At 42.1% G+C, this 6,923-nt stretch overlaps 1 long non-coding RNA gene across 1 annotated transcript; it reads right to left on the reverse strand.

The window, feature by feature from the left end:
- Positions 1–2,766: 2,766 nt before the first annotated feature.
- LOC309388380 lies at positions 2,767–4,308 on the reverse strand. The gene is made up of 3 exons (XR_014174768.1): positions 4,216–4,308; positions 3,588–3,750; positions 2,767–2,864 (listed from the first exon to the last, which is right to left on the reverse strand). It is a non-coding gene; the product is annotated as an uncharacterized lncRNA (long non-coding RNA).
- Positions 4,309–6,923: the final 2,615 nt, after the last annotated feature.

A 6,923-nucleotide genomic window follows, 5' to 3' on the forward strand; every position in this document is an offset into this window, starting at 1 on the left:
TTTTTAATGTGGGGAGAAAAAACTTGAGATGAATCCAACTGCAGTATGAAATGATAGACTTTTCCATAGGCTGTGAGAGATCAGGCAGGCTCATTAATGGACATTACTTCACACATTTTTAAAAATGCATTTTAATATTGTCAAATTCTTTAGCTACTTACAGGGTTGGTTTGTTTCATTTATGATGTTTAAACCAAACATACCAAAAGAGAAGAAACTGTCATAAAACCAAGAGCTATGAAAGATTCAGGACAAACATCTAAACCATGGGGTGTCAAACTCAATTTAATTGAGGGCCGCATAAGGCTTGTGGTTCACCTTGGGGGGGGGAGGCTGGGTAGGTTTGGCTGGGGTGGGTGTGGCCAGCTCAACATTGCCCGTGGCCGAGGGCACCTGGTCTGGCAGGAGCTGGTGGGATCAATTATCTCCAGCAGAGGAAGGCGAGACCAGGGCAAGCGCCAAACCCTTGTCCACCAGAGAAGCCTTGCCACCCCTCTCAGGCCATGTGGAGGCCCGTCAGGCACAGAGGGAATGACAGACCTGCCAGATGCTCAGGGCAGAGGCTTCCCATTTTGACCCCTCCCCCATCATTCCCTCTGCACCTGATGGGCCTCTCCCTCACTTCTCCCAGACCCGCAAACGTGTTTGTGTGTGTGCATGCGCACAGGGGATCTCCCCCATTTCCAGGGCAGTCCCGTGGGCCAGATCTAACCACCTTGCAGGCTTTGAGTTTGACATCCCTGATCTAATAGTCCAACCCAAACCTCTTTGTTTCTGATTTCTTGTTCTACATCAACGCCCTGCCTGTTTCTGTTGATTTCTCTTTCACATGGCTGATGTCCTACTTCCTGGGTTGTTTACTCTGACAGTTCACTACCCTTCCTGAAATCAGATGTGAATCATAACTTATTCTTCCAGTGGCTGATGCTTCTCAGATTTTGTAAAATTGCATTTTCTAATCACAAACAAGACATTAAAAGATGCTTGCTCCTGGGGAGGAAAACTATGGCAAATCTAGACAGCATACTAAAAAGCAGAGACATCACCCTGCCAACAAAAGTGTGTGTAGTCAAGGCTATGGTTTTCCCAGTTGCAAAGTTGGACCATAAGAAAGGCTGAGTGCCAAAGAATTGAGGCCTTTGAACTATGGTGCTGGAGAAGACTCCTGCGAGTCCCTTGGACTGCAAGGAGATCAAACCAGTCAGTTCTAGAGGAGATCAACCCTGACTGCACTTTAGAAGGCCAGATCCTGAAATGAAACTCAAATACTTTGGCCACCTAATGAGAGGGAAGGGCTCACTGGAGAAGAGCCTAATGCTGGGAAAGATTGAGGGCAAAAGAAGAAGGGGATGACAGAGAATGAGGTAGCTGGAGGGAGTCACTGGATAGCATGAGGTTAAATGGACTCTGGGGGATGGGAGAGGACAGGAAGGCCTGGAGGAATATTGTCCATGGGATCATGATGGGTCGGACACTCACATACATCTTAGATTAACATTTTGGAAGATTTTTATGCCATTTTCCAGCAAATTTTAAATAAAGTAATAATAAAGGTTAAATAAAAGTAAAGACACCATTGATTCAAGCTTAATTCCTGGTGATAGACGGAGACATCCATAGCAACACGTTTATTTATTTTTAAGATTAATTAACTGTCTCAAAAAACTCTCGGCTATGTACAAAATAATAACACTATAATATTTTATTACTTTTTAAATTTATTGTTATATACGAAGGTAGTTTTGCACCACCAGTTCCTGGAATGTTTTTCTGGACTCCCCAGTTTAGCTTATAGTTTTAAGATTTCCTGATGGTCTCCCATTCTGGGACTAAGTCTGAACTTACTCAGTGTTTATTGAGATCAACCAAGTTTTGCCAGATGCTGCCATCTGTTGGAACTGTAAATTAAATGTAAGCCTCAAGATACAATCCATACCACATAGGTTTTTCACCAGTGGGCCTGTTTATAGGTGGGGCAACTATGTGTTAAAATCCTTTCAGTGACAGGCAAAGATTTAAAAAAAAATTCCATGGAATTGTCCATTTTAAAAACATGCAAGTCCTTTTTAATTTTTTTTACTGTGAATTTTAAGCTTGCTCCCCCTTTCCTAGTTACATTTTTTATAAAAAAAATAGTGGATGGTTTGCAATGCTTCCTAGGTAATTTTTAGTTAATGTTGGACTTTTTTTAAAAAAAGCATGCAAATACATCTTTAAAAAAATATTTGTCTACTCTAGCATGAGAACAAAAGACGTGGAAGACTTTAAATCGTTTTTTTTTTAATGCCACCTCCCCATGAAGTGCTGCTCCTGTCACCAGCAAGACAAATTGGAACCTGCCCCTTCATGGATCAGAAACAAATGCCCGCACTCTTGACAGGATGTTGTAATAAGGAGATTAATTTACCTCATGAGAGGCTTCTGAAGGAAAATCCTTAACTCAATTGAAGGAAACCCATAGCCAGGAAAATTCTGCCTACTTTTCTTCTGCTTCAGTCAAGCTCAGCATTTTTTGTCTAACACACACACAGACACACACAACTTTTTTCCCCAGTAATCTCCAAATATCTATTATTCAGGCAGAGAATTTTATTTTTTTCTTGGAAATAAATTAAAGATTAATCTGCCATCACATTTCTCCACTTTTGCCACTTCTGCCAACTTGCTTACCATTTATGTGGTGACAGATAACTTGGTATTGTTTTACTTGCATGTATTCCCTACCTTTTATAGTCATTCATTCGCATTAATTGACTCCTCTGAGTTGTTCATTTTATCATTTTATTTTTATGCTGTGCATGTGTTCATCTATGTGCGCTCCTTGTGATGTTTGATTTGTAGGTTTTTCTGTAGTTCGTCAAAACCTGCAAAAGATAGAAGATGGATGATAGCAAAGCCATACAACATTTTCTTCATTTGCATTTTCTACAATGGGTGCAGGCCACAAAAATATGTATTAAGCATTATCTTAGTATGCCGTCTCACTTTTATAAGTCACTTCACCTTTAAAAAAAGCTGCAACAGGATGTGTTGACAATTACCAGTTTAAATGTTTTGAAATTATCATTTTGACAATTATTTCACAATATATTAGGCTGTGGACTTGGGTCCATGTGGGTAACATGCATCTGAATATATTTGCCACACCACTGTTTCTGTGTCCAGCTTCTGGGCTTTTGGAGGACATTACTTGGCCACTGAAGAAAAGAAGATTCAGGACTAGATAAATCTTCCTCTTAATCCAGCTGAGCTCTTAGAAAACTTTGATGTTTGATGAGTTGCTGCTGCTCCCTGCTAGCAATGGAGACAGTATGCAAGAAGGCAATTAATTATTGTGTAGATTTTAGCACTGTCTGTTTTAGGTAAGGAGTATTACCCTAAGTACATCCAGATTTATAGAGTTGGGAAAGAACTTGAAGCTCCTCTACTCCTCCCTCCTCCCATGGATATCGAAAGCAGCTCATAAATGCAACCTTAATAACTAGCTGGCATTTGCCAGAAATGGTATAACTGCTATCATTAAAGATCACATGGTCGATTTTTGCACAGCATTCAGTACCACAATGTTTTGATCATGTATAACCTACAACGTCCAATCATTGGTTCTTGTTCTGCCCTCTTGAGACACCCAAAACCCATATTTTCCATCTTCTGTAAGACAGTCCTTCCGCAGCATAAATCCAGCCAGCCATTTCACGTGCTCCTCAACAGTGTTGGTTTCCAGGCAATAACTCAGTGGTTGAGTACATGCTACAGGGACAAAAGAGCACAGGTTCAGTCCCTCCTGTAGAAATCCACGGCAGCATCTGCCAGTCTGTTTCAGTAATCCTGGCCTAGAATATTCTAACTCAGTACAAAGTAGTAAATATGTCACCGTCAGTTGATTTGTCCTAAGACATAGCTAGCTATTGATCTTGTTCATCAGTGGACTGAGGTTCATTCACAAATGGCATCAGCATGGATTTAATTTCCCAGATCTTCTATTTGCCTTTGTAATCAAGACTTTTAGCATGCCCTCCATTGACCACAAGACTCAATTGCCTCCCCCTCTCCCATGCAAGGAGTCAAGGCTTCTTAGCTGGGGTTGATTGACGCAGGTTACTGCTCTCCCCTCCTTATTTCAACATTACTCCCCTGTGCTGCTGGGTACAGGACATTCCCGCCAGAAGGGGAGGGTAGACATGGGAATTGGGTGCAGCTGTTCTTTGTTGTTACCTTGAGCTTTGGAGAGCCCTCTTTCTCTTTCATGATTTGGATGTGCTCAGCTTGTTATTCTCCCCAAAGCACACGGGAGTTGTCCAAGAACTGGAGGAGGATCGCTGAAGGGAGGAGGCTTTTGGGATGCTGATGCACACAGATGGCCAGATCCCATGGCCTTCACCTTGCCTTGCAGCTGAAAAGGCAGCCTTCGAGATTTAGCTGTGCCTGTCCAGGTTATAAAACAAAAACAACCTGTTTAGCTTCTGCTGACGCTAATCAGCTTGGCAACCTTGTAAAAGACAACTTTGCACAGCTGCCTGCCTTCTCTAAACTTACAAACAGTAAGGGATATAGCTACAGTTGAGGCCCAGATTTGTTATTCTGCTCCAGACTTCCTCATGCCCTCCAGATGTGCAGGAGTTGGCAGCTAGCATGGTCAGGCTGTTTGGGAGTTCTGGAAATTGAAGCCCCAAAAGAACCAGAGGGCCCCAGCATGGGAAAGGCCATCCTCTACATTTTCCAGAAGAAGTAACAAATTGCCAGCCTAACCACAGACCCTTTATTTGGCTTTCTTCTCTATACTGCAGGCAAACAGTATGCAGCAGTGACTATTAGTGAAAAGAAAAGAAAAGAAAAGAAAGGAAAGGAAAGAAAGAAAGAATATTAAATAGTTGCAATTATATTTGGCATGGGAGACAATGAACAAAATTCCACTACAGTTCTTAATATAAAAGCTATAAATTCTACTAGGTTCATGGGATGTAGATTCCTTAGAGAAAATTACCTCCTTGTTTGAATACAACATATTTTCAATTGCTGTGGATAAAAGACCAGAAAGGTTTCTTCATAGAAACTTTTTTGAGTTCCCCTAGAAAAATTTCCCATTGGGAAACATGGCAATGAAGAAATGGGTCTACACTATGGAGAACATATCTCAATATTATTCTTCCACTTGCCCTGCCCATCACTGATAATCTTGCAGGACTTTAATATGGAGAATTCTTATAAACAATATTTTTTCTATTCAATTGATGACAACTGTATGGCAGAGGTGGTATTCAGCAGGTTCTGACCAGTTCTGGGGAACCGGTAGCAGAAATTTTGAGTAGTTCAGAGAATCAGTAACTATCCCTTCTGACAGGCCCTCTATTCTCTGCCTCCCGATCCCAGTTGATTGGGAGGAAATGGGAATTTTGCAGTAACCTTCCCCTGGAGTGGGAAGGGAATGGAGATTTTACAGTATCCTTCCCCTGCCACACCCAACAAGCCACACCCAATAAACCACACCCACCATGCCACGCCACACCCACCATGCCACGCCACACCCACCATGCCAAGCCACACCCACCAAGCCACACCACATCCACCAAGCCACGCACACAGAACCAGTAGTAATTTTTTTAATCCAACTACTGCTGTATGGGATATTACAGGTGCAAAAAGTATGACTCCCAATAATATTTTGCTATTTCCCTAAGTGATTGAAGCCACATGTTTCTTTTTTTGTGGTGGGAAGGGAGTCTAGTGAAGGGAAGCACCAGGGGAGACATGATAGCAATGTTCCAATATTTGAGGGGCTGCCACAGAGAGGAAGGGGTAAAGCTATTTTCCAAAGTACCTGAAGGTCAGACAAGGAGTAATGGATAGAAACTAACCAAGGAGAGATTCAACCTAGAAATAAGGGGCTAATTTTCTGACAGTGAGAGCAATCAACCAATGGAACAGATTGCCTTCGGAAGTTGTGGGAACTTTATCACTGGAAGCTTTCAAGAAGAGATTGGACTGCCCTTTGTCAGAAATGGTGTAGGGTCTACTGCTCGGGCTAGATGACCAACAAGGTCCCTTCCAACTTTGTTAATCTGTAATCTGTGAACTATGGGAGATTTGTAGGGGGAGGGGTTATTGGGCAAAAATTTGCTTTATGTTCTGCAGAAATACAGGTGAAACTCAAAAAATTAGAATATTGTGCAAAAGTTCATTTATTTTAGTAATGCAACTTAAAAGGTGAAACTTATATATAAGATAGACTCATTACATGCAAAGCAAGATAGTTCAAGCCGTGATTTGTCATAATTGTGATGATTACGACTTACAGCTCATGAAAACCCCAAATCCACCATCTCAGAAAATTAGAATATTACATGCAATCAATAAAACAAGGATTGTACATAGAACAATATCGGACCTCTGAAAAGTATAAGCATGCATATGTACTCAGTACTTGGTTTGGGCCCCTTTTGCAGCAATTACTGCCTCAATGCGACGTGGCATGGAAGCTATCAACCTGTGGCACTGCTGAGGTGTTATGGAAGACCAGGATGCTTCACTAGTGGCCTTCAGCTCTTCTGCATTGTTCATGTCTCTCATCTGTCTCTTGGCGATGCCCCATAGATTCTCTATGGGGTTCAGGTCAGGTGAGTTTGCTGGCCAATCAAGCACAGTAATCCCATGGTCATTGAACCAGTTTTTGGTGCTTTTGGCAGTGTGGGCAGGTGCCACGTCCTGCTGGAAAATGAAGTCAGCATCCCCATAAAGCTCGTCTGCGGAAGGAAGCATGAAGTGCTCTAAAATCTCCTGGTAAATGTCTGTGTTGACCCTGGACTAAATGAAGCACAGTGGACCAACACCAGCAGATGACATGGCTCGCCAAATCAACACAGACTGTGGAAACTTCACACTGGACTTCAAGCATCTTGCAGTGTGTGCCTCTCCATTCTTCCACC

This window comes from Natrix helvetica, assembly GCF_964273705.1.
Source record: "Natrix helvetica genome assembly, chromosome: 2".
Classification (NCBI taxonomy): Eukaryota; Metazoa; Chordata; class Lepidosauria; order Squamata; family Natricidae; genus Natrix; species Natrix helvetica.